This window comes from Aspergillus fijiensis (genome assembly GCF_003184825.1).
Source record: "Aspergillus fijiensis CBS 313.89 unplaced genomic scaffold BO72scaffold_89, whole genome shotgun sequence".
NCBI classification, from domain to species: domain Eukaryota; kingdom Fungi; phylum Ascomycota; class Eurotiomycetes; order Eurotiales; family Aspergillaceae; genus Aspergillus; species Aspergillus fijiensis.
The window spans coordinates 71,491-94,430 of record NW_024469065.1 but is presented as its reverse complement, the minus strand read 5'-3'; positions in this window follow the sequence as shown (position 1 = coordinate 94,430).

Here is a 22,940-nt window from a genome sequence, read left to right as displayed (position 1 = left end):
ATAACTATACTAAATATATCTATATATATTAAAAATAATAAAAAGCTGAATAGTTATATAGTTATTAATTTAGTTAATTATAATTGTTATTATTATATTTTTAGAAATTTAGTAAATATATATATTAATTGATTATATCTAGTATACTCAGGTGCGGCCCTATATAAAACTATATCTAAGTAGCTAAAAACACTGGTAAACTATATATAAACATGAATTTTTTATTTTAACTAGTTAGTAGTTCTAGTTATATTAACTTGTTTTATATATACTAGTTGGCTTTTTTAGCTTTAGTTTATATATTTATAAATTAATTTATATAATAAAATAATTCTTTATAAATAATCTTATTTAAAATTACTAACTAGCTTTTTTATATTAACCGGTTTTTTTATATTTAATCTGTATATATATAGGCTGATTTAAATAATAAAATAGTTTTTAATAAATAATATTATTTAAAATTATTAACTAGCTTTTTTAATTTTTATTTTTTTATTTAGAATTATTAACTAGTTTTTTTAATTTTTTTATTATATTTTCTACTTATTTTTATTTACTGTATTTTATTAGCAAGTCCGAAAGCCTATACCGGATTAGTTATATATAATATCTTTTTTAATTTGTTCTTTTTTTAGTTAATTAGTTTTATTATCGGCTGCTGTTTAAACTAATATAAAAAATATTAATAATTAATTTTTTGATTTTATTAATTAAATAGTTATTAATTAATTATATTTGTAATAAATTATTAGATATTATTAATTGCCGAACTAAATAGTTAATTAAAAAATAATTAATAAAATATTAATAATTAGTAGATATTATTAAAATATTTTTTAAAATATATTAAGCTTTTAAAAATTATAATATATTTATTTTACTAAAGACTCTATTTTAAGATTTTTTAATATTATTATTAATATTATTAATAATAAATAAAATAATTAGCGTTGTATTTGACTTCTTGATGTCCTCTCAGGCTGGCGGAGTAATGTTCTCTCTTACCGCCTTCAGGCTGGCGATATTATATAGACAGTTAAACTAGTAAATCTTAGAAGAATTAATAATTAGTAATCTATTTTTTTATTACTTTCTTGAAGGCTTGAAGCTAATATTAGTAGTATATTTTACTATAATTCTTAGTTTATTTAAGAATTACTTACTTAATCAAACAGCTAAGAAAGTACTTTATATTAGTTTATTTATTTAGATAAGTATTTTATTAGTAGAATATTTATAGTACTACTAATATACTCTTTTTTAATCTTTATATTCTTACTTATTCTATTTTTTGCTTATTTTATCGATTTTTTGATTTTTTTATTTATTATATTTTTTATATATCTTATTGTGTTCTCGAGTCTATGTTTTTTTTTGTATATTTAAACTACTATAGGTTATATATCCGACTAAATTCTTAATTCTACTTTTATATAATTAGTTATATATAATCCTATCTACTTCCAACCAGTATATATATTAATATATTCTAATAATATTATCCGGACTGTCTATCAAATATTTTATTTTATAAAAATAGAATATAAAAATATTATAAATATTCTTACTAAAGTTCTAACAGTCGTATAAATAATTATTTTTTAAATATTATTATAATTTATAAATATTTTAAAAACTCGAAATAGCTGAGATTAGACTATTAAAAATAAATATAACTATTCTATTAAATAAATAAATAAAAAGTTTTTAAAAATAATAATTTATAGATTCAAACTTATTATTATACTATTTTTTTATATATTTATTAATGTCTGTATTTTTATAAATATTCTTCTTTTTATTAATAATATTTAAGAAAGTAAAAATTAATATATTTTTTTAAACTAATATTTTTTTTTATTTTTATTTTATTACTATCTTTAATTAAATTAATTATATTAGTATTAGTTAAAGTAGTTTTTAAGTTTTTATCTATAATAATATTATTAGATTTAATTTTTAGACTGTTTTTAGTAATTTATTTATTTTTTTAGTATTTAGATTTATACTAGGTTTATTTATCGACTTACTAATACCGATATAAGAAGTTTAAATATTAGATAAAATAAAAAAAATTTATTTATTTATATTATAATTAATAAAAATCTTAATTAATCTATTTATAAGCTTATTTATTTTTTATTTAATAACTAAGATTATATTTACTATACTAGTATTATCTATATATTAAATATATTAATAAAAAGAAATTTAAACTTAAAATTATTATAAAAATAATTTTATTTATATTAATAACTTATATATATATAGTTCTACTTAAATAATTAATTTATATATTAATTAATTTATTTAAACTATAGATAAAATAATAATAAATATTTAAAAAACAGAATTTATATAACTATTTATTTAGACAATAGTAATAGTACTTAATATATATAAATAAAAATATACTAAATATAAAAAATAAAAATAATATAAAAAATAGAAATATTATAATAGTAATTTTTTATTATTTTTATTTCTATTTTTTGAGATAATAAGGCGGCTTTTTAATATTAGAATAGACTTTAAATATTAAATAATATATAATAATAAGCTTTGGATATTAGATATTTCTATTTAAATATATTTTTTAATTAAAAATATAAAGATTTAATTAAATATTATAAAAAAATTTATTATTAAACTATTTAAGCTTTCTATATATATTTTAAGATTATATTACTATCTAAAAATATTATAACTATAAGTTAAAATATAAATATTTTTTTATAAAAATATAAATATATAATAGACTTAATAAGTTAATAAAATATATTAGATTAATCTTATCAATTTTCGGAATATTAACTACTAGATTACTATTATTAAAAATTATTAAAAGATTTTTAATAATCGATTTTTAGAAATAGCTCGATAACTATTAATATATAATATAAAATATATATTATAACAAATTTTTAATTATTTATATAATAAAAATTTCCGGCTTAATAAAAATATATGGTATTATAAATAAATATAATATAATAATTAAAATATAATACTATATTAATTCTAAATTTAAAAAATATATTAAAAAACCTAAATAAGATATTATTTTAAAAAAAATTTATTAATAAAATAAATGCCTGCTTTATAAATTAGAAAAATAAATAAAATCTAAATATAAAAAATAAAACCTAGAATTATAACTATAATCTTAAATTTTTCTAAAAATATAATTAATATAACTGTTTATATAACTAATCCGATTATAGTTTAAATAATTAGAATAGAAATTAATATTATAAAAACTAAATAAACTTTTATAAATTAAATAATTATTAAAATAATTAATATAATAGTAAATATAATAATTATTATAATAATTAGAATAAATACTAAGATTATAAAAAAAAACTATAATTATAAAAAAATTTATAAAAATTATTATAATAATTAAAAATATAACTATTATTATAATTATAATTATAATTATTAAAATAATTATAAAAATTAAAATACTTTAGATTATTAAGAATATTAAGATATCTTCTATTTATAATATTTAGATTATTTTATATTATTTATTTTTAATAATATACTTTATATATATATATTACAAATTATAAACCAGATATATTTTATATAGATCTAGATATTTTAATAATTAATATAAATAAGTTTTTTATATTTTTTAAACCGAAAGAATTTTTTAAAAATTAGAGATATATAATAGTTAAAATTTATATTTATATTTATAAATATTATCTATTTTAATTCTAAATATACTATATTAATAATTAATAAAATCTAGCTAGTAACTAATTTTTTTTAAAATCTAGTAATAAATATAAAATATTCTATTTATATTTATAAAGTTAAATAAGAATTTAATAATATAGAATATATAATATTATTAATTCTGTTTTTTACTAAAGTTAATAATAAATTAATATTAATTTAAGTATATATAAATATATATTTAATCTAAAACTTAAAAATATATTTTTTATTAATTATAATATTCTTAAACTATATAAATTTAAAATTAATTTTAAAAGCTGGTTTATTAAAGTAATATATTATTATAATATAACTTTTCTATTTATAATTATTTTAAAGCTAAATTACTATTAAAATTAATTAATATTTATTAAAAAGAAGATAATAATCTTTATATATAATAAAATAATATTTTTAATTTATAGTCTTAATCTTACAGCTAATAAAAATTATATTTTTAAGTTTAAATAATATATTAATATAATCTTTTTTATTTATATAATTAATATAAACTTTATTTTTATTATAATTTTAAATTCTTTATTATAGCTAATTACTATTAATTATTATATTAAACTTAAAAATATCTGAGAATTTAATATTATAATAGTTTATTATATAACTTTTAAATTCTAAAACTTACTTAAAAATCTTATATTAGTAATACTAAAAATATAAAATAAATTAAAATTTAAAACTAATTTTATTATAATAAAGATTTTAAAAATTAGTATTATAGTTTATAATATATTAAAATAATAAAAAACTTTAAAAAAAATAATAGCTAGATTTTCTAAAATATAAATGAATAATATTATTATTAAAATTCTAATAAATTAATAGCTCTGTATTTTTTTATATAAAAAATAAAAAAATAAGATTCAGAAAGTAGTAAAAGTATATAAACTTAGTTTTATATACTAAAAAACTATTAATAATATTTTTAATAAGTTAATAAAAACTAAATATATAAATTAATTAAATAACTTTATTTTTTTAGATATTTTAATTTTTATTATTATAAAGATTATTATCAATAATATAAAATAAAAATTATTAGAACTATATCTAATAATTAATATTTATATATTAAATATATTAGTAATTCCGAATATATATCTAATATTAATCTAGATAGAAATTATAGCAGTATTTATTAATATAATATATTTTTTAGTTTTTAATATAATTAAAATATTTTATTAATAACCGGTTTATCCGGAAAGCTAGTAATTTATAAATATTATATTTTATTATAAATAAAAGTTTTTTAAATTTTATTTTATAAACTATTTTAACTTAATATTATATATTTAATACTAAGTAAAAGATCTTTTTTAAATAATAAAAAAATTTATATATATTTATATAAATAATTTTATTATATTTTTAAAGATATTTAAAAATTATCTTTCGTATTTTAAATACTTTTTTAAAAATATTAGAAAATAAGAATTATTTTTTTATCTGATAAATTCTTTCTTAGATTTTTATTTATTAAATTTTTAAATAAAATATAAATATTTTTGGTATAATAAATACCAAAGTAAAAATAGTAATAATTTTAAAACTTAACTTTTTAAAAATACTAATAAAATTAAATTATTTTATTAATCTAATAAATTAGTTAAAAAATTATATACTTTAAATATAAAAATAATTTATTTTTTTTAATAATATAAGTTCTTACTTGTAAAAATAATTTCTAAAAATCTTAGTAAAATTATATATAAAGACTATATAGTAAAAGTTTTACTAATTAAACCAATAAATATAAAATTATAATTTTTTTATATAATAAAACTTTTTTTTATAATAAACTAGTTTTTATATATTTTAATAAAATATAAATACTCTGTATCGATATTAATATATTTAAAAAAAAGAAATAATATTTTTTTATATTTTTTTAGATAATAAGTTAAGTTTAAAATATAATATAATATAAACTCTAATCTTAATTCTATTAATATATATTATTTAACTAATTCTTTTTAGTTAAGAGTTTAGTAGTATAGAATATAACTATTAATTTATAAAACTTAGAATATTAGATTTATTTTAAATAATCTAAAAATATAAATATCTTATATAGATTATTTAAAAAATAATAATATATATAAATTATTGAATAATTAAGCTATTTTTAAAGTAGGTTTTTTTAATATTAATATTAATAATATAACTTAACTTAAGATTTATTTATATAGTATAATATTTTTAATCTTTTTACTTACTTATAGTTTATAAATCTAGAAGATTATATTTTATTTTTAATATATTTTTAAAACTATTATTTTTTACTATTAGAATTATAGATAATAACAAGTTCTATTTAAATATATTTTAAAATAAACTTATAATACTATTAATTTATTTTATAAAAAACTTTAAGAATTAAATATATAAAGCCTATTTAAAAGATCTTAAATAATTAAAAATTATTAATTAAATTAGAAATAATAAAAAAGTCTAAATAAAAATTAATTTATTTTTTTATATAAAAAACAAACTACTTTTTATTATTTAGTATTCTTTATATATACCGAATATAATATTTAAAAATATTCTTAAGAATATTTATAATATATTCAGCTATTTAGAAAAAAGATTAAATAATTAAAAATTTAGAAAAACAAATTTTTTTAAGATATAAATACTTGATAAAATAATATATAGTATATTATTATAAATATTAAAAAAAAATTCTTAATATTAATTATATAAATAGTTATAAGCTATTTTTTTACTATTAATATTTTTTTATATTTTAATTATTAATATTGTAACTGTACTTTTTAATAATAAAAATAAAAAAAAGTATAATACTATTCTAATTAGTATTATTTATAAATATATAAAATATATTATAATTATATTAAATTAATATAATGAAAATATAATATAATAAATAAGTTTATTACTTAAAAAGCTTATTTTTAATAATTAAAAAATTTCTAAAATTTTTATTAGCAATCAGAATTTAAAATCTTTATTTAATTTATAAATAATATTATTTAAATTACTTAATATTAAGTAGTAGTTTACTACCGCAAACTATATCTAAATAAATAAATAAAATAAAAAAACTAATCAGATAGTTGAAATCTTTTTGTATTATATAATTATCTTCTTAATAAATATGGTTAATTAGTTTAAATTATTTTTATAATTATAAATAATTCTAAATTTCTATAAAAATATTTTTATTTAATTTTTGTTTTATATATTAATATATAGTATAAAGTTACTGATAATCCTAAATTCTAATATAATAATAAAATGAATTAATTAATTACAGAATTTTTCTATATATATAACAGTAATAAAAATACTTTAAATAATATAAATAAATATAAAATATTAATATAATATCTAATATAAGAATATAATATTTAAGAAAATATAATCTAAAAAAAATTTATTTTTATTAAAACTATAAAACTTTAGTAGTTTTAAAAAAAAAACTTAATAATATATTTATAGGATTTTTTAAAATTCTAGAAAAAAAATTGATATTAATATATTTTATTAAACTGTTTTTAAATTTATAAATTTATTTAGTTATTAATATTATATATTTAAAACTATATACAAAAAAATTAAAAAATATTTTAAAAAAGAACCTCTTCGACTACTAATTATCCAAATCTAATTTAGTTATTAAAAACTTATATAAAATTAAGATTTTATTTAATTAATATTTTTAGAATAATAATTTTAAGTACTTAATAAAGTAGCTCGAATATATAAATAAATATAATATCTAATATAAGAAACAAAATCTATAAAAAGTAAAAAAATTAGTTAAAAAATATAACTAATAATTTTTTAATTAACTAATAATCTAAACCTGGAAAGATTAATATATATAACTTATATCTTATAATATAGTCGAGATTTTTTAAAATAATAGTAATATTTTATTTTTAGTAACTATTTATTTTGCTTTTATTATAATATATAATACTCAATTATTCTTTTTTATATTTGACTACTATTCTTTTAAAAATATGTTTTTTTATATTAATTCTTATATAAATTATCTCTTTTTTTATTAAAAGCTGTTTTTTTTATTTTATAAAATCTTTATATTATCTTCTGAGCTTAGTAAATTTAAAAAAGATTATAATTACTAATATACTCAGATTCTTCAAGCAGAGAAAAAAATTCAAAAAAAAAATAAAAAAAGATTAAAAGAAAACTTACTTAGAATATTAAAGTAATTTTTATAAAACAGAATTTTACAGTCTGGCTTTATAAGAAAAAGAAATATTAAATCTTACTTTTTTTAATTTTTTTATAATAAAATACTATTATTTTAATAAAAAGAAACTTAGCTTAAAACCCGAACAGCAACAAGAATATTAAAAAATTAAAAAAACTAATAATATTTTAAATATAGAAATAATCTAATTTAATAATTTTTTTTTACAGATTTTCTAAATTCTGTTTTAAAATAATATTTAATTTTAGATTAGATTTCGGTTTTGTATATCTTAGCTTATAATTAAATAATCTAAATTCCGAATTTTCTAGTTATAATTCTTTTTAGTATAATAAACTTTTTAAATATAAAAAAAACTAGCCTTTAAAAATATTATTTTTAAAATTAGTACCTCTAATATCTCCAATAACAAAATATCTAAAAAAAATAATAAAAAATTTCTAAACTATTAAAATACTAATCTAATTCCGGGTACTATATTATAATATTCTAACTATAAAATTAATAAAAAATTTTAATTATTTAATTTATTAATTATTTAATTTATTAATTATTTAATTTATTAATTATATAATATTAATAAATCTATTTTTCTAATATTTTTAATTATTTTTGATATTATCTACTTATATTAAGCCTAAATTACTAAAATTTAAAATCAGATAAATATAAAATATCAGCTATATTTATAAAATAAAATAATTTTTAATAACTTTATTATTTATATTTTTTATTAGTTATAAATCTATTTAAATTTCTATTAGATTATTAATTAATATAAAAAGAATATTTCTAAAACTATTTTAATTTTTTTAATATATTATCCAAGTTTAAATTAAAATATAAGATTAAAAAAAATTCTTAAACTATTTCTAATATAAATTAATAAAGCTAAATAAATAGTAGAAAACTTTAATAAAACTATAAATTACTAATAATAAAATATTATTAATTAAAAAATTAATATTTTTATATAATATTTAATTTACCGAATAATAAACTCCAGAAACTAAAAAATAATATATTAAATTAAAAAAATAATATATAGTAGATTAGCTATAAAAAACCGTCTAATAAAATATATTTATATAACTAATTAAATAAGATTTAAAATTAGATTAAAATAAAAAATTATATTATTCCTACTGTAAAGTCTTTTTCTTAATATATTAAAAATATAAAAAAAACTTTAATCTTCTAAAAAAAAAAGTTAAGATAAATAAAAAGTAAAAAATAAAATAAAAAAATAATAATATTCTAACTTAAATAATAATAATAAAAAATTTATATATTTTTTATTTAATAAAAAAAAACTTTTATTATATTAATTTTTTTTAATAATAACAATCTCGACGAGCCAAAGCTCTATAATTAGATAATTAATTAATATCTAGTTTAAAAAAAGCTTATAATTAAAATAATAATAAATAACTTTATAAAAGTTTTTAATTTAAATTTTTTATTAAATATAAAGAATATTCCTGTATTTAAAAATCTTTTAAAAAATAAATATTATATAACTTAGTTTATTAATAATTATATATAAGATTTTTATATATTAGTACTTAAAGTCTACTTTTTAAATATTAATAAATTACTTAGTATAATATTCTTATTTTATTACCAACATTTATTATATAATATAAAAAAATAGTTTCTAAATAAAAATAAAAAAAATATTATTTTTATATTAAAACTATTTATATAATAGCCCCTCGATAAGATAATTTGTAAAAAATTAATAAGTATTTATTAAATTAATTAACTTTAACTTTTCTATTACTTTAATATATCAATTACTGTCGGTTTTGACTTGTTAATATATATTTTATCTGATATTTATATTTAAATTATAAACTTATTTTTTCTTTATATTTTAATCTGTTTCTTGTAATATCGATTTCTGTATTATTTTTTAATCTGTTTCTTATAATATCGATTTCTGTATTATCTTTTAATCTGTCTCTTATAATATTAATTTTTATATTTCTTATTTTTACTGTTATTTTTACTTTGGTAATATGCCTGCTATAACACGCCCTCGCTTTTTTGTAGAAGAAAATATTATATTCGACTTTTTAATATTCTCTCGGACTAGCAAAGTAATACCCTCTTTTACTGTCTTCGGGCTGGTAATATTATATAGACAGTCAAGCTAGCAAATCTTAGAAGAATCAATAATTAATAATCCATTTTTTTATCGCTTTTTCGAAGGCTCGAAGCCAACAATTAGCTAGTTATTAATAAAATATATAGCTATTTATTTTATTCATTATAACTTAATAAGTATTTTTACTAATATTTATAAAAAATTAAAGTCTTTATTAATCTTCTAAAAAGTTTTATAATAAGAATAATTTAGAAAAATATAATATAATGTTTACCGTGGCTAAGCCGACTGAGGCAAGATTTATGGTGGATTATGTATGCTTGATTATTCACTATTTATACTATTAATATATTAAAGATTACCCGAGGCGGTAGAAGAAAAATAGTTTATAATAGCAGAACTATAGTACTTTCTCTAATTATTAAGCAAACCATATATAAAGTAAGACAAATAGAAAAACAAAATATATAAAAAGATACCATATACTAAAAGAAATATAAATTAAAAAGAAATCACATAGAATAAAATATATATATGAAATAAAGTCGGATATAAAAACGAAATATATATATAAAGAAAAGTTAGATAAGAAAATATATATATATTAAAAAAATATAGGTTAGGCAAGAAATTAAGTAGAATAAAATATATAGAAATATTAGATATTAACAGTTAATTTTTTAAAAATAAAATAAAAAGAATCTGCAGACAGTAGCTACTTCTTAATAAGAATACTAATAAAAAAATAGTTTTTTTGACTAAAAAATCATTTCTTAATAGTACTAAAAAAGATATATTTTTTTATCTAGTATAATTAATATCTTATACTTAATTTTATAATATTTCTTTAGAATATCCGCGGGAAGGCTTTAAATATAGATAATTAAATTAAAAATTTCTTTAAATTTATATTCATTTTATAGCAGTTTTCTGCCTACTTCAGAAACTTTATTAATATTAGTAGAAATATTAATAAAAAGATTAGAAATATTATAAATTATTTTATATATATTTTTTAATATAATTAGCTCTAGTAACTTTTATATTAAATACCGGTTTTAAATCTATTTATATAATATAAGCAGATCTAGATTAGTATTAACAAAATTAATATTTATATTTTTAGATTTATTATTACTAAATAAAAAATAAACCAACTCGATTAAATTATCTAAATTTTTCTTATTAAAAGTTAAATAAATTAAATTATTAGAGTTTAAGTCGGTTGTTTTTTTTCTATTAATTATTTTCTTCACGTCGGCCGCTTTCTCAGCGGTAATTCTAATTATTATTATTTTTTTATTACAAGTCTTTTTTATTTTATTTATAATATATTTTTTTTATTTTTTTATAATATAAACAGCGGCTTCTACTTTCTCAGCAGCAGCTTCTACTTATATTTTCTTATTTTTATCTATTTTTTTTAAATAGATTATTAATATTTTAATTAAGTTTCTTAATTCTTATCTTCCAGTAGTAAAAGCTAGAATATATATATTATTTATTTAATTTCTTATATTCTTTAAGTTTTTATAGTTATATAATTTTTTATAGTAGATAAGACTACTGTTTATAATAAATAGTTATAATTTTTATAAACTAAAATAATTATATTAAGTTTATTTTTTTCGGTTTAATTAAAAATATGTATTTAAATAAATAATAAGTTTTTTTGGTTTAGATATATAAAGTACTATTTATATATATATTTAATAAACACTTTTAGAATCTTTTTTATATTATTATAATATTATATTATAACTATAAGTACTTTTTTCTGATTTTATTATTTATATTAAATTTTAAAATTTTTATATTAACTTATTTAATAAGCTAGTTAATACCGAGCTTATTAATAATTTTATAAAGTTTAAAACTAACTTAGTCTATTATATAAATATATTTAATTAATTTATTATAATAAATTATATTAATTATAAAATATTTTATATCTATAATCCAGCCAACTTTAAATTTTAGTAAGATTAGTAAGATAAAAATTAATACTTTTAATAATATTATTTAAATATTTAAAAAATTACTGGAGTTAAGAGTCTGATTAAATTATTTAATAAATAAAATATTAGTTTTATCGAAGACTTTTTTATTAATTTTATTTTCTAATAAAGTTCTAAATAATATAAAGTTTTTAGTTTTTAATTTAAATTTTTAAATTATTTAGTATTATTTTTATTTTCTTCCGTTTTTCTTTTATTACGCGAGATATGTTAGTTAAAAAGATTTCAGCTTAATTAAATATAAAAAATAAATTATTTATTTTAAAATTAGAATAATTTAATATTAAAATTAAAAGAGTAGATAAATATCTTTTAATTAGATAATAATTTTATATTAAAATAAAATCTAATTTCGGATTAATCTTTGTTTTTAGATAGAGTATAAATAGACCAGATTCTATAAAATTATTATTTATTTGTATAATATTTAAATTAAAGACTTTTAATTTAGTTTTTATTATTTAATATAATTTTTATTTAATAAAAGTAAGATTTTATTTTATACTATTTATATACTTATATAAATATAAATATTAAGATATATATTAGTCGAAGAAAATTTTCGGAGAGAAAATCTAAAAAAAATAGTTATATTATTTTTAAACCAGTCGAAGAAATCTTTATTAAATCCAGAATATTAAATTATTTTTTTTAATTTAGTTTATTTATTGTTATTACGGGCTTTCTTGTCAAGTTTTAACTAATATCAGTTTTATATTATATAAAAAAATACTAAATAAAAAGTATAATAATTAAAAAGTTTAGTATAAAAAAATATCAGTATAATTATTATTATAAAAGAAAATTAATAATATTAAAAAAAATCTGTAATATTAAAAGACTTAGTAAATATAAAATAAGATATTTAATAAATATAAAATAGAAATAAATAATTTCTATTATTATTTTAGACAATCGCAGCAGCTATATATTATATATATTAATTAATTCAGCCTATTTAATTAAAAATATTAATAGTTCTATTTACTAAACAGTTTTTAAATATTAAATAAATTAGTTTTCTTATATTAAATATTATACTTATTACTATAACCAAGCTATTTTATAAAATACTTATATTAAATATTTCTAAAATAATAACTAAAAAAAGTTTAATTTTATATAAATTATTTATAACCGGCTTAGATTCTAAGAGAATTAAGTTAAAAATTTTTTTTTAAAAATCTTAATTTTTTTTAGTCTTTTTAAATACAGCTTTAAATAAACAATACTAATTACTAGATATATATATGATCCAGCTAATAGCTTAAAATAATATACTAATAATAATTCTTTTCTAAAACTTCGAATAGTTTTATAAATATATTAAGTTTTTTTAAAATTATTACAGTTTTATAATTTTAGTATAAACAAAGCTTAATAAAATTATTTTTATTAAAAAATTATATCTTAATATTAGATGTTATATTAATACTTTATATCTATTTATATAATTTAAAAAATCTTAAATATAATTATTTTTATTAAAAAATTCTAAGAATAATCTTCGGATTATATAAATATACTAAGATTTAGAATTATCAGTAATTTTATATTATATATCAAAATATATAAAAATAAATAAATAAAAATATTTTTATATAAGTTTAGAATTATTTATATTTATAATAATAATTTTGGCTAGTTTATAATATCTATTAAAAAAATAATTATATATTAAAAAGAATCTTAATAGTCTGATTTATTTTTTTATTTTAGCTATTTATTTAAGTATAACTAGTAATAATAAGATATTATTTTTTTTAATAATATAAATAATATTATTTATAGCTTTAATAAAAACTTTAATTTCTTATTATTAATTAAGATTTTAGAAATATTCTAGTCTTTAAGTATAAATCTTTCAAGAAAAAATCCAGTCTATTATATAATATTCTAGTTATATTAACTAGAAATTATAATAATCTTTTTTATATACTTATTACTTTTAGTAAATATAATATTATAGTTTTTCTTATTTTCTCTATCTGAGAAAATTATAATAATATTAATTATTAATATATAAAATTATATTAATAGTAATAAAATAAATTATAATTATCTGAATAAATAGTATCTAAATATTTCTTTTATTATATTTATTATAATAAGTAATATATTACTTTATCTAATACTAGTAACAAAAAAAGATTAAGCTATAAAATTTTTTAACTATATAATCTTCTTCTAAATATCTAAAAATATTATAAGTATTTTTAAAAATTTTCTTAAATATAAAAAAAACATATATAATAAGTTTTAAAGATTAAAAAAAAGCTTATTTTTTATATAAAATAATAACTTTATTAAAACTTAAGCTTTATTATTTTTTTTAATCTAATTAATAATCTGTAACTATTTTTTATTATTAAAGTAAATATCTTAAACTTTTTATTTAAAGTTATTAGTTAGATATACTAATAAAATTACTAGCTTATTTTATAGAATATTAAAATAAAAATTATTATTATTAACTATATTTATAACAAAAAACAGTAATCTTAATAATATATTAAAAATAATATATAATTTTTTTAATTTATATATAATTAAAAGCTTAAATTACTAGAAATATTATATTACTTATATTAAATAAAATTAAGCTATATTATTAATATTAATATTAATAATATTTATTTAAAAAATAGCTTAATTATTTAATAATTAATATAAACTATTATTTTTCTTATAATTTATATAAAGTGTTTATATTTTCTTATAGTCTATAATAATCCTAATATTTCTAATTTAGTAGACTAATAATTCTTTTTATAATATTTAGTTTATAACTAAAAAAAATTAAGTAGATAGTGTTAAAAATAAAACCTTTTGTTAGTATTAGTATCTATTTAATATTATATTTTAGATTTAAAGAATTATTTAATATTATATAAAATAATATAATCTTTATATTTTTTTACTTAAATATATTTATATTAATAAAAAATATTTTAATTTTATTAAAATAAGCCAGAACTAGCTTTTAATATAAGATATTTTTAATTATTTAAAAAATCTAAATTTCTTAGTTAGTTAGTTTTATTAATAATAATTTTAATATTTAATTTTATTTTATAGTCTTTTCCAAGTCTTCTAGAATTATTTTAGTTAAAAAAGTTTTTTTTTATTATAAAAAACAGATTATTTTAGTATAAAATAGAATATAATCTTTCAGCTAATTTATTAAACTAATAAAATAATTTAACTTAGTTAGTATTTTTAAAAAACTAAATTTTATAGTTATAGTAACTTTTAAATCTGTTATAATTATACCAAAAATATTAATATTCTAACTAAAAATTTTAATAAAAAAAATCTAAAAAATAATTTATTAAGAAATAATATTATGTATATCTATTTATATTTATTAAAGAATTTCTTAAAATAATTAAGATACTAAGTAAATTTACTAGAAAAAAAATAAAATTATTAATATAAATATACAGAAATACTTATATTATATAAAAAAATCTTTAACTTATTGCTAAATATATAATATTAAATTCAGATAGCCTATTGGATATATTTTAAAAAATTCTTATTTTTAATAGAAAATTATATTAGTAAATTTTTAACTATCCGGATAAACCAGCTATTAATAAAATATCTTAATTATATTAAATATTAATAAATATACTGCTCTAATAAATATATTTAAAATATAAATATTAATTACTAGATATAATTCTAAAAATTTCCGGCCGATATTGTTAACTATAATTTTAATAATAATAAAAACTAGAATATTAAATAATATAAAGTTTTTTTAAACAGCTTATATAATTAGTTTTTAATAATTTATTAAATATATTATTAACAGCTTTCTAATATATTAAACTTAGTTTATAAATTTTTATAGTTTTATTAAATTTATTTTTTTATTTATCATAAAAAGAAATATAAAGCTATTAGTTTATAAAAACTTTAATTATATTTTTATTTATTTATATTTTTAAGTATTTATTAACTAGATCTTTAAATATTTTTTACTATTTTTTTATATTATAAGTAGTTACTTTATACTTTAATTTTCTTATTATTAATAAATTAATATTAAATTTTAGTTTATTTTAGATTTTTAGTAAGACTAATATTAATAATTCTAATATATCTTATAATTTTAGAATTATATAATATACTATAGTTATATTAAATTCTATAATCTAACTAAATTATATATAATAATAAATAATAATTACTTATAATAATAAATTAGTTACTATTATACTTACAAAATATATATCTATAATATAAATAAAAAAAATATTATTAATATATTACCTAAATTTAAAAATATAATTATAGTTTTTATTAGAATATAGTTTTTATTAAAATATAGTATTTATATTAGTAAAAATATTTTATTATAAATAAGAATAATAATTTTTTTTAATAAAAACTAATCCACTTTATTAATAGTTAGATTTGAAAATAATTATTAATAGAAATATTATCTTTTAATAATATACTACTAATACTAATTAATTTTTAAAATTAATATTAAATTTATATAAATTAAAAATATTATAATCTATAAATAAATATATCTATAAATCTTAGATAAAATATATATTTATATAAATATAAATTATAACTAACTTATTATTAACTTTTATAAAAAATAGTATACATCTAATACTATTAAATTTCTGTTTAATACTATAAATATAAATATAATAATTTATAATTATTATAAGAATATTTCAAAATTTACTATAAGCTATATTTTATTAATTATTAATATTATATATTTAGAATCTAAATATATAGTATCTATCTTATTATTAATATAAATTTTTATAGTTATACATCACCAGTTTTTTAAAGATTTACTATTTTTAGAAATAATAAAAAATTTATTTATATTAATTATAAGAATATCTTAATTAGTATTTATATAAAATATTATTAGAAATAAATAATATAAAATAATTAAAATATTAAAAATAGAATATATTTTGTTTTTATAGTAATTAAAAGTTTTTTTTATTATAGTTCTTAAAATAATACTAGTTATTATTCTTCTTATATTTATAATATTTTTAAACATTATAAGATTTATTATATATTTTATTAATTTAGTTATAGTAGGAATATTTATTATAAGAACTTTTATTATTATTATTAATATTATTATTATTATAATAAACTTTTTAGAATTTTTTTATTATAATTATAATTATTCTAATAGTCTTAGTTATATTAATTTTAATTATATTCTTAGTTCTTATAATCTTTATTTTTTTAATTATAATTATAATCTTTTTTATAGTTTTTATTATATTAATTATTATAATTATATTTACTGTTATATTAGTTATTTTAATTATTTTAATTATAGTTATACAGCTTATAAAAATCTATAGATTTTCTATAATATTAAGTATTATTTTAGTTATTGAGATTTTAATTAGATTAATTAAATAAACAGTTATAGTAACTGATTTTTTAAAAAAAGAAATATTATTAATATAATTTTAGATTTTATTTTTTATACTTAGATTCTATTAATTATTTTAGATAATATAATAAATATTTACTTTATCTCTAAATTTCTTTAGAATAATTTTTTACTTAGATTTTTTAATTTACTTGTATAGCTCGGGATTAATATAATACTATATTTAAATTATTATATTATATTTATTTATTATATTATAACTTTATATTAAACTAGATATTTTAATAATATATATAGTTAAAGACTGGTTATAACAAATATTTTATATAATATATTAGTAATTATTAAATTATTTTTAAAATTAACCATTTTAAATTTTTTAACAAGTTTCAATTATAGTAATTTAATGATTAATATTTTTAAAGTTAATAAGTCTAATTTATTATATTTTATTAACTTATTAAATCTACCAGATATTAATATTATCTTAGAAAAATATATTTATATTTTAACTTATAATAAATATATTTTTAGAATATGAAATAATTTTTAAATATATATAAAAGCTTAAGTACTATAATAATATATCTTTTTATTATATTTAACCAGATTTTTATATTTCTAATTAAATAATATATTTAGATAAAAATATTTTATATTAGATATTTATTATTATATATTATTTGCTACTTACAGCCTATTTTAATATTATAAAATCTTATTTTTAAAAAAAAATAGAAAAAAATAATAAAAATATTTTATTATTTTTATATTACTTCTTATATTCTTAATAATATTAGTTATAATTATTAAATACAGTAATTATTATTTTAATTAATAATTAAGTCTATTCTATTTTTTAAATATTAATTATTATTTTTTTTATTATTTAAATAGTAGTTTTTATATATTATGAATATAATATAATTTATATGCCCAAGTCCTAACTAGTTATTTTAATTTATATAAAAATATTCTAATAAATATTTTAAATTTATATATTTTTATATCTATTTAGATATTATTAAAAAACTAGTTTAACTAGTATTAGAAAAACTATCTTAATAACAGTATAAAAAGTTAGTATATTAATTAAAAAAATAAATAATAAATTTATTAATAATAATATAAAAAAGTTGATTTTTTTAAACTTTGTCGGAAACTTCTAATAACTATTTAAATATAATATTATTATCGACAAATAATCCTAGTATAGAATATAATATAAATAAAAATAAATTAATAATAAATTTTGTTTTTTTTTTAGAATTAGTATAACTAATAGTTTTAATACTAAAATACTTAATATTAACTTAATTAATTTAAAAATTAAAAATATTAGTTTTAAAGTCGACTAAACCAATATAATAACTAATATAAAAAAATATTAATGAAAAAAATAATATTAGCTTCGGTTTTTTTAAAAAATATTAAATACAGCAAAAATACTAATATAAATAAATATTTTAAAGAAAATATTACTATAAGCTTAAATTTTTAAATTATAGTTTTAAATAATTTTTTATTAGTCTACTTAACTAAATAATTATAGTTATTTTTTTTCTTATTCTAATTACTATAAACTTTTAATATAAAAAATATTAGTATATTTAATATTATTATTTTTATTACAGCAAGTATATCCGCAGGAATATTTATAATATTTTTATAACTAGTTTTAATAAAATAGATTATATAATATATAGTCTAAATAATATTATTTAAATATATTAATATATAGAACTCGAAAGCCTCGGTTAATATAATTATAAATTTAAATAATAACTAATTAATAAAACTAAAATTTAATTATATTTATAATTTTTAGTAAAACTAATTATAATAGTAATTTATTTTGAAAAGCTGGTTACTAAATACTACAAAATAAAATAAAAAAAATTAAGATAAGTAATAGTAGAAAAAATAATAATAAATAATAAATAAAAAATTAATAAAAAAACAATTAGTAAATAATCAATAAAAAAAAATTAAAAAAAAGCTAATAATACCGCAGATATCTGCCCAAACAAAATATCAGTTCTAAATAAATAAACTAATCTAAATATACTTTAATTAATATTTATTTAGTTAAATTAATTTTTAAATAAACTAAAACTTGCAGTAATAGATATATTACTAATATTAACTATAATAAAGCTAACTGAAATAAGATTTATAATGGATTATATATACTTGATTATTTACTGTCTATACTAGTAATATATTAAAGGTCGCCCGAGGCGGCGGGAGGAAGGCGGTTCATGGTGGCAGAACTGCAACATATATAATCTTTAGAATCTTTTTATAAAAGCAGTCTGGATTATCTACTTATTAAATAAAAATAAAAAAGCTGTTAAAGTTTATTTTATTTATATAAATTTAAAATAAAGCTTTTTTTGAAAAGAAACTTAATTTATTATACTGCCGAAAATTCTTAGTTTTTTCTAGTTGCGGTATCTACTATTAAAAAAAGTTATTATATATAAATTATTATTAGTTTATCTATTAAATCTATTTATTAATTATTTTAATTTAAGTTTTTAAAAAAAATTAAAAATTATTTTTATTTTATTTTAAATTTACAGTAGCGGGCTATAAAAGCTAATTTTTTTTTATTTTATAATCTATTTAATTATTTTATTAGTAAATCTATTCTTTAGAATATCTATATATATAGGTATTCAAAAAAATAATATTTTTAATTTTAAAAATATTAACATTAATACTAAGCTGGCGTCTTTAATTAATTAAATTAATAATTTTTTATATTAAATATTATTTTAATATAAGCCCTAGATTTTTTAATATTTAAAGAATATTCTGATTATTAATATATATTTTTAGAAGATTTTAATAAATAAGATTATTTCTTATTACTAAAAAAATAAGAATAATATTAATTAACTTTATTATTAGTATTATATATTTCTATTTTATTTTTATATAGACTATAAAAACTATTAGAAGATTAAGAATTATAATAATAATATTAATTTATTTTATTATATTAATATTAACTAATATTTCTAATTTATTAATATAAATTTTTATAGTAGTTAATACTATAGTTATATAAATAAAATATATTATAAAAACTCTTTTTAATAGTATTAATTACTACTTTTAAAAAATACTATTATAAAAAAACTAAAAAAAAGTCTTTATTTTATTATAATAAATTTAATATTAGTATTAAGCTTTAGATTTCTTTCTGCAGATTTTAGTAGTAACTAAAAAACTAGATTATAGTAAAATATTTACTACTTAATAAAATAAATATATAATAAAAAAATAATTAACTAAAAAAAAATCTATAAACAGACTTAGTAAAAATACTCCGAAATAAAAAGAAACTAGAATTTTATATTAAAATATTAATATTTATTAAATAAAAGTTTTTAATATAGTTTTGTTTATATAATATTAAATTTTATTAATTATATAAGTTTATTAATTATACTATTTAATACAGCTATAAGCCCGGAAGATATATTATACTAATATAATATATATTATTATAAAAACTATATAAATAATATAAAAAATATTATCTAATAAAGATAAGTTTTTAATTAAACTTTTTTAAAATTTTAATAATTTATAAGATTTTTATAGCGCGGGCCTCTATAAGCCGAAAATAAATATAAAATATGAAATATTTATTAAATAATATTCTAAAGAATTAGATATAGTATTTTTTTAATTAGTTTTTTTTATTTAAAATTTAGTATAATAGATATTTAAGATTTTAAAAAGAATCCAGCTGATTAATATTTAGTTATAAATCTAACTAATAAATCTAAAAATTATTTTTTATTAAAACTAGTTTTGATAAAATTTATATTAGTATGTTAATAGTTTTTTAAACTTAAAGTAATTAATATAATAGATTTTATAACTAGCTTAATAATAGATTTAGAAATTCTTTCTATTAATCTTAATTACCTAAAACAATAAAAATAATAATAATAAATAAATAAAATTTTAAGAATATAAATATTAATATATATATAACAGACTATATCTTATAGATCTACTAAAATTTTAAATTTAATATAATATAATTTTTTTTACTATTCTTTATTATAATAATAGTAGTATTATTAATATAGCTGATATTTTTTATAAATTTATTTATTATAAAATCTATATTATAAAATATATAAAGAATTAAAATAAAAATAAGTTTTAAAAAATCTTTATATTTATTTATCTTTGGAGACAGGTATACTCGGATACTATTAAAATAATATATTATTTAAAAAAAACCTAATCTAATAGATAACTATTTTTAGGATATAATATTTATAAAAATTATATAGTATTTTCAAATAGCTAATATTATCAAAGACACCGAAGATATTTAGATATAAAATTAATATAATTTTTTTTAAATTATAATACTAATTTTAATTATAATTTAAAATATTATTTTAATATTCTGATTATAGCAGCCGCTAAAATAGTTCTTTAAAAATAATAAATAAATTTTTATTAAATAGTTTAATTAAATAGTAATTATGTTTTTTAAAGTCACTTTTAGAATATTAAATAAAGTAATTAACTAATATATTTTAAATATTTTATAATTATTTTATTAGACTTATAAAAACAACAGTAGTTAATTTTTAAAAATTTTAAAAATAATATTTTTATTTCATATAGTAATAAAATAGTTTTATTAGTAGAAGAATCAGTCCGGGAGTTTTAATAGCTATAATTATTTATAATATTTAATTAAAAATATTATTAGATTTAAAAATTTTATTAAATACCGGCTGATAAATAGTTTTTATTATTTTATTTTCTTTTAAATAGATATAACCGATAATATTAGTAAGATCTATAAAAATATTAAAAAATATTTTTAAATAATATTTTAGTTTTAGTTTTTAAAGAATAATAGACAATAATATTTTTTTATAGAAAATATATATTTTAAATATAAAAAGCAGGTTTTATTTTATTTTATTAAGCTTTATATTTTATATAAATTATTATTTAGCTGATTTATACAGTTTTAATAGATTTTATAATAAAAATAAATAATTTATTTTTTTATTATTTAGACTGTATGCCGGTACTTAAATATCTAGATTATAAAAATATAATAATAGATTTATTTAAAATTAGTGATTTTCTATTTTTATTTTTATATAGTTTTTTATCGATAGTAGTATATTAGATTATAACTAGTTTTAAAATATAAAATAATTTATAATTAAAAAATAAATATTTTTATATTTTTAGTAATCTGGTTTACTAGTTTATTAATAAGATTAATAATAATAATAATAAATATAAAATATTATTTATTAAATATAAAAAAAATAACAATAATAATAAATTTAATAATAATTATTATTTTTTAATTATATTAAAAATATAAATACTTCTGCTGTAGTTATATATTAAGTTTAGTTTTAATAAATAAATATTTAGAAATAT